We start from the raw sequence: 8,416 nt of genomic DNA, 5'->3' as shown, positions 1-8,416 counted from the left end.
TTTGCCTATTTTAGGGTTTCGAAGAAAAGGAATATCAAACGGAGTCCAAATGGAATGAAAGCTTCAGGAGTACAATTTTCTCAACGAACAAGACCCGGGAGACTTGGACCCTACATCAAGACACAAAAGATGAGGCCACGAGGTAGGGGGCGCGCCTCCCCCCCCCCAAGCGCACCCTCCACCCTCGTGGGCCCCCTCACTAATAGGAAAAGGGCTATAGATGGAAATGACACTAATGGCGCACCATACATGTGGTGCGCCATTAGTATATACTAATGGCGCACCATGTGTTGGTGCGCCATTAGTGTCCAAATACTAATGGCGCACCACATCTACGGTGCGCCATTAGTAACAATTTTTTTTTAATTTTTTCAAAACTACTAATGGCGCACCGTGGGAGCGGTGCGCCATTACTAGTTCAACTAGTAATGGCGCACCACTCCCACGGTGCGCCATTAGTAAAAATTTAGTAAAAAAATTAATTTTTTTCAAAACTACTAATGGCGCATCGTGGGAGTGGTGCACCATTACTAGTTGTGCGCCATTAGTAAAAAAAAATAATTTTTTTCAAACTTACTAATGGCACACCGTGGGGGTGGTGCGCCATTACTAGTTGAACGAGTAATGGCGCACCACTCCCACGGTGCGCCATTAGTAACTTGGCCCAAACATTAGCCCGAATGCACCCCCCCAGAGGACCGCCTTTTCAGTTTCAAAAATAAAATAAAAGAAAATGATAGAAATGTCAAAAAAGTAAAAGAAAATAAGATTCCCATGTGATATGTGGTCTAGTTGTTAGCAAAATTTACAAACATGAATTTTCGACTTTTTTGCAAAATCTCTCGAGAATTTGTAAAAATGGGCATAACTTTTGCGTACGAACTCGGATGAAAAAGTTTTTTTATATGAAAAATCATCTACTCGAAAAGTTACATGCGCATTTAACGAGGGGAACCCATTTAAACATTTTCAAAATCCCCAAAAACCTAACAGAAAAAAAGTTACGGGGCTTCTAAGATCCGGAGGCAAAAAAATTCAAAAAAAATTCAAACTTGCTAGTGGCGCACCGTATGCTAGGTGCGCCACTAGTAACAAAAAAATTGGTTTTGAAAAAAAAATTGAATTATTTGTCAAAATATGATCGGGAAGTTTGAAATATTTTTTCAAAATTTCATCATACTCATGAACATGAACAAAGTCCTAGACATCAGCAAGGTTTAATAGGATTGATATGATAGATATATCAACAAGTGCCTGTGAAGTGAGGTGGTGCTGGGGTTGGATAGAACTATAAAGTTAAGCCTGCTTGGGCTGGAGTAGTGTGAGGATGGGTGACGTTTTGGGAAGTTTGACCATAGAGTGCGATTTGACCTGAGATTAAGCATATTGACTCGAGATTAAGCCATAGTGACCCGAGATTAAGAAAAAAAATGAAATTTTTTTAAAAAAATGACAAAACTTTGAATTTTATTAAAAAAATGAAAAAAATGATTTTTTTTAAAAAAATTGAAAAAAAATATTACTAATGGCGCACTTCTATGTGGTGCGCCATTACTAAGTCAGATAGTAATGGCGCACCTCTAGGCATACTAATGGCGCACTACTGGTGCGCCATTAGTATGTGGTATACTAATGGCGCACCAGTGGTGCGCCATTAGTAAAAAATACTAGTGGTGTGCTACTAGTGGCGCACCAGTAGTGCACCATTAGTAGGCAAAACTGGTGCGCCATTAGTAGGCCTTTTCCTAGTAGTGCATGTTGCTCCACCGACGTACTCCTTCCTCCTATATATACCTACGTACCCCAGACGATCAGATACGGAGCCAAAAACCTAATTCCACCGCCGCAACTTTCTGTATCCACGAGATCCCATCTTGGGGCTTGTTCCAGAGCTCCGCCGGAGGGAGCATCGATCACGGAGGGCTTCTACATCAACACCATAGCCCCTCCGATGAAGTGTGAGTAGTTTAACTTAGACCTACGGGTCCATAATTATTAGCTGGATGGCTTCTTCTCTCTTTTTGGATCTCAATACAATGTTCTCCCCCTCTCTTGTGGAGATATATTCAATGTAATCTTCTTTTTGCGATGTGTTTGTTGAGGCCAATGAATTGTGGGTTTATGATCAAGTTTATCTATGAACAATATTTGAATCTTCTCTGAATTCTTTTATGTATGATTGGTTATCTTTGCAAGTCTCTTCGAATTATCAGTTTGGTTTGGCCTACTAGATTGATCTTTCTTGCAATGGGAGAAGTGCTTAGCTTTGGGTTCAATCTTGCAGTGTCCTTTCCCAGTGACAGTAGGGGCAGCAAGGCATGTATTGTATTGTTGCCATCGAGGATAACAAGATGGGGTTTTCATCATATTGCATGAGTCTATCCCTCTACATCATGTCATCTTGCTTAAGGCGTTACTCTATTTTTAACTTAATACTCTAGATGCATGCTGGATAGCGGTCGATGAGTGGAGTAAAAGTAGTAGATGCAGGCAGGAGTCGGTCTACTTGTCTCAGACGTGATGCCTATATACATGATAACACCTAGATATTCTCATAACTATGCTCAATTCTGTCAATTGCTCAACAGTAATTTGTTCACCCACCGTAGAATACTTATGCTCTCGAGAGAAGCCACTAGTGAAACCTATGGCCCCCGGGTCTATCTTTATCATATTAATCTCCAACTACTAGTTATTTCCTTTGCTTTTTACTTTGCCTTTATTTTACTTTGCATCTTTATCACAGAAATACCAAAAATATTATCTTATCATATCTATCAGATCTTACTCTCGTAAGTGGCCGTGTAGGGATTAACAACACCTATTCGTGTTGGTAGCGAGGATTTATTTGTTTTGTGTAGGTACGAGGGACTCGCACGTAGCCTCCTACTGGATTGATACCTTGGTTCTCAAAAACTGAGGGAAATACTTACACTACTTTGCTGCATCATCCCTTCGGGGAAAACCAATGCAGTGCTCAAGAGGTAGCAAGAAGGATTTCTAGCGCCGTTGCTGGGGAGGTCTACGCAAAAGTCAACATACCAAGTACCCATCACATACCCTTATCTCCCGCATTACATTATTTGCCATTTGCCTCTCGTTTTCCTCCCCCCCACTTCACCCTTGCCATTTTATTCGCCCTCTCTCTCTCTATCCTCCCTCTCTTTCTCTATTTGTCTCTTTTTGCCCGCTTGATTTTTGTTTGCTTGTGTGTTAGTTTGCTTGCTTGTCACGATGGCTCAAGATAATACTAAATTGTGTAACTTTACCAATACCAACAACAATGATTTTATTAGCACTCCGATTGCTCCTCTTACCGATGCTGAATCTTGTGAAATTAATACTGCTTTGCTGAATCTTGTCATGAAAGATCCGTTTTCCGGCCTTCCTAGTGAAGATACTGTTACCCATCTAAATAGCTTTTTTGATTTGTGTGACATGCAAAAGAAGAAAGATATGGATAATGATATTGTTAAATTGAAGCTATTTCCTTTTTCCTTAGAGATTGTGCTAAAGCTTGGCTTTCATCTTTGCCTAAAAATAGTATTGATTCATGGAACAAGTGCAAAGGTGCTTTTATCTCTAAGTATTTTCCTCCCACTAAGATCATCTCTCTTAGAAACGGTATTATGAATTTTAATCAAATTGATCATGAACATGTTGCACAAGCTTGGGATAGAATGAAACTAATGATACGTAATTGCCCTACTCATGGTTTAAATTTCTGGATGATTATACGAAAAATTTATGCTGGATTGAATTTTGCTTCTAGAAATCTTTTAGATTCGTCCGCGGGAGGCACTTTTATGGAAATCACTTTAGGAGAAGCTACTAAACTCCTAGATAATATTATGGTTAATTATTCTCAATGGCATACTGAAAGATCTACTAATCAAAAGGTGCATGCGATAGAAGAAATTAATGTTTTAAGTGGAAAGATGGATGAACTTATGAAATTATTTGCTAATAAAAGTGTTTCTTCTGATCCTAATGATATGCCCTTGTCTACTTTGATTGAGAATAATAATGAATCTATGGATGTGAATTTTGTTGGTAGGAACAATTTTGGTAACAACGCGTATAGAGGAAATTTTAATCCTAGGCCTTATCCTAGTAATCCCTCTAATAATTATGGTAATTCCTACAACAATTCTTATGGAAATTATAATAAGATGCTCTCTGATTTTGAATCTAATATTAAAGAATTAATTACTTCGCAAAAGAATTTCAATGCTACGATTGAAGAAAAATTGCTTAAGATTGATGAGTTGGCTAGGAACATTGATAGAATTTCTCTTGATGTTGATTCTTTTAAATTTAGATCTATTACACCTAAGCATGATATCAATGTGTCTCTCAAAGCCATGAGAATTTCCATTGATGAGTGCAAAGAAAGAACCGCTAGGATGCGTGCTAAGAAAGACGCCTTTATAAGAGCGTGTTCTTCTAGTTCCTATGAAAATAAAGATGAAGATCTAAAAGTTATTGATGTGTCCCCTATTAAATGTTTGTTCTGCCATATGAATCTTGATAATGAAGGGACTTAATATGATCCACCTTTACCTAGAAGGCGTTCCAAGAATTCAGAATTTTTTGATCTTGATGCTAAAATTGATAAAAGAGGGATTGAAGAAATTAAAACCCTAGATGTTGCTAAACCCACTATTATGGATTTCAAGGAATTTAAATATGAAAATTTATCTTTGATTGATTGTATTTCCTTGTTGCAATCCGTGCTAAATTCTCCTCATGCTTATAGTCAAAATAAAGCGTTTACTAAACATATCGTTGATGCCTTGATGCAATCTTATGAAGAAAAACTTGAATTGGAAGTTTCTATCCCTAGAAAACTTTATGATGAATGGGAACCAACTATTAAAATTAAAATTAAAGATCATTAATGCTATGCTTTATGTGATTTGGGTGCTAGAGTTTCCATGATTCCAAAGACTTTGTCTGATTTGTTAGGTTTCCGTGATTTTGATGATTGCTCTCTAAACTTGCACCTTGCGGATTCCAATATTAAGAAACCTATGGGAAGAATTAATGATGTTCTTATTGTTGAAAATAGGAATTATGTACCCGTAGATTTTCTTGTTCTTGACATAGATTGCAATCCTGCATGTCCTATTATTCTTGGTAGACCTTTCCATAGAACGATTGGTGCAATTATTGATATGAAGGAAGGAAATATTAGATTCCAATTTCCATTAAGGAAAGTCATGGAACACTTTCCTAAAAATAAAATTAAATTACCTTATGAATCTTTGATGAGAGCCACTTATGGATTTCCTACCAAAGATGGCAATACCTAGATCTATCCTTGCTTGTTATGCCTAGCTAGGGGCGTTAAACGATAGCGCTTGTTGGGAGGCAACCCAATTTTATTTTTATTCCTGGACTTTTGCTCCTGTTTATTAATAAATAATTTATCTAGCCTGTGTTTTGGTTGTGTTTTCTATGTTTAATTAGTGTTTGTGCCAAGTAGAACCGTCGGGAAGACTTGGGGAAAGTCTTGTTGAACTTGCTGTAAAAAAACAGAAACTTTAGCACTCACAAGAACTGCTGTCATTTTTATTTGGAGAGTGCTATTTAGTTAATTCTTTTTGCAGATGATTAATAGATAAATTACTCACGTCCAGAAATTTATTTTAGAATTTTTGGGGTCCAGATCTTGCGCTAGCTACATATTACAACAGACTGTTCTGTTTTTTGACAGATTCTGTTTTTCATGTGTTGTTTGCTTATTTTGATGAATCTATGGCTAGTAAAATAGTTTATAAACCATAGAGAAGTTGGAATACAGTATGTATAACACCAATATAAATAAAGAATGAGTTCATTACAGTACCTTGAAGTGGTATTTTATTTTCTTTCGCGAACGAAGCTCACGAGATTTTCTACTTTAAGTTTTGTGTCGTGAAGTTTTCAAGTTTTGGGTAAAGATTTGATGGTTTATGGAACAAGGAGTGGCAAGAGCCTAAGCTTGGGGATGCCCATGGAACCCCCAAGATAATCTAAGGACACCTAAAATCCAAAGCTTGGGGATACCCCGAAAGGCATCCCCTCTTTCGTCTACTTCTATCGGTAACTTTACTTGGAGCTATATTTTTATTCACCACATGATATGTGTTTTGCTTGGAGCGTCTTGTATTATTTGAGTCTTTGCTTTTTAGTTTACCACAATCATCCTTGCTGTACACACCTTTTGAGAGATCCATACATGACTTGGAATTTGTTAGAATACTCTATGTGCTTCGCTTATATCTTTTGAGTTATATAGTTTTGCTCTAGTACTTCACTTATATCTTTTAGAGCACGGTGGTGGATTTGTTTTATAGAAACTATTGATCTCTCATGCTTCACTTAGATTATTTTGAGAGTCTTAATAGCATGGTAATTTGCTTAAAATCCTAATATGCTAGGTATACAAGATTAATAATAAAATTTTCTTCAGAGTGTTTTGAATACTAAGAGAAGTTTGATGCTTGATGATTGTTTTGAGATATGGAGGTAATAATATCAAAGTCGTGCTAGTTGAGTAGTTTTGAAATTGAGAAATACTTGTGTTGAATTTTGCAAGTCCCGTAGCATGCACGTATGGTAAACGTTATGTAACAAATTTGAAACATGAGGTGTTATTTGATTGTCTTCCTTATGAGTGGCGGTCGGGGATGCGCGATGGTCTTTTCCTACCAATCTATCCCCCTTGGAGCATGCGTGTAGTACCGAGGTTTTTGATGACTTGTAGATTTTTGCAATAAGTATGTGAGTTCTTTATGACTAATGTTGAGTCCATGGATTATACACACTCTCACCCTTCCATCCTTGCTAGCCTCTTCGGTACCGTGCATTGCCCTTTGTCACATTGAGAGTTGGCGCAAACTTCGCCGGTGCATCCAAACCCCGTGATATGATACGCTCTTTCACACATAAACCTCCTTATATCTTGCTCAAAACAGCCACCGTACCTACCTATTATGGCATTTCCATAGCCATTCCGAGATATATTGCCATGCAACTTTCCACCATTCCGTTCATCATGACACATTCATCATTGTCATATTGCTTAGCATGATCATGTAGTTGACATAGTATTTGTGGAAAAGCCACCGCTCATAATTCTTTCATACATGTCACTCTTGGTCCATTGCATATCCCGGTACACCGCCGGAGGCATTCATATAGAGTCATCTTTTGTTCTAGCTTCGAGTTGTAATCACTGAGTTGTAAAAAATAGAAGTGTGATGATCATCATTTTTTAGAGCATTGTCCCAAGTGAGGAATATATATAAAAAAGGCCATAAAAAAGAGAAGGCCCAAAAAAATGAGGGAAAAATAGAGAAGGGACAATGTTACTATCCTTTGCCACACTAGTGCTTCAAAGTAGCACCTTAATCTTCATGATAGAGAGTCTCTTGTTTTGTCACTTTCATATACTAGTGGGAATTTTTCATTATAGAACTTGGCTTGTATATTCCAACAATGGGCCTCCTCAAGTGCCCTAGGTCTTCATGAGCTAGCAAGTTGGATGCACACCCACTTAGTTTTCTTTTGTTGAGCTTTCATACATTTATAGCTCTGGTGCATCCGTTGCATGGCAATCCCCACTCCTTGCATTAACATCAATCGATGGGCATCTCCATAGCCCATTGATTAGCCTCGTTGATGTGAGACTTTCTCCTTTTTTTGTCTTCTCCACATAACCCCCCTCATTATATTCTATTCCACCCATAGTGCTATGTCCATGGCTCGCGCTCATATATTGCGTGAAAGTTTATAGGTTTGAGATTACTAAAGTATGAAAAAATTGCTAGGCTTGTCATCGGGGTTGTGCATGATGAGAGCATTCTTGTGTGACAAAAATGGAGCATGACTAAACTATATGATTTTGTAGGGATGAACTTTCTTTGGCCATGTTATTTTGAGAAGACATAATTCCTTAGTTAGTATGCTTGAAGTATTATTATTTTTATGTCAATATGAACTTTTGTCTTGAATATTTCAGATCTGAATATTCATACCACAATTAAGAAGAATTACATTAAAATTATGCCAAGTAGCACTCCACATCAAAAATTCTGTTTTTATCATTTACTTACTCGAGGACGAGCAGGAATTAAGCTTGGGGATGCTTGATACGTCTCCAACGTATCTATAATTTTTGATTGCTCCACGCTATATTATCTATTGTTTTGGACATTATTGGGCTTTATTATCCAATTTTATATTATTTTTGGGACTAACCTATTAACCGGAGGCCCAGCCCAGAATTGTTGTTTTTGCCTGTTTTAGGGTTTAGATGAAAAGGAATATCAAACGGAGTCCAAATGGAATGAAACCTTCGGGAATATGATTTTCTCAACGAACAAGACCCGGGAGATTTGGACCCTACGTCAAGACACAAAAGAGGAGG

Source organism: Triticum dicoccoides, chromosome 3A, assembly GCF_002162155.2.
Source record: "Triticum dicoccoides isolate Atlit2015 ecotype Zavitan chromosome 3A, WEW_v2.0, whole genome shotgun sequence".
Taxonomy (NCBI): domain Eukaryota; kingdom Viridiplantae; phylum Streptophyta; class Magnoliopsida; order Poales; family Poaceae; genus Triticum; species Triticum dicoccoides.
This window is presented reverse-complemented; position numbering follows the sequence as displayed.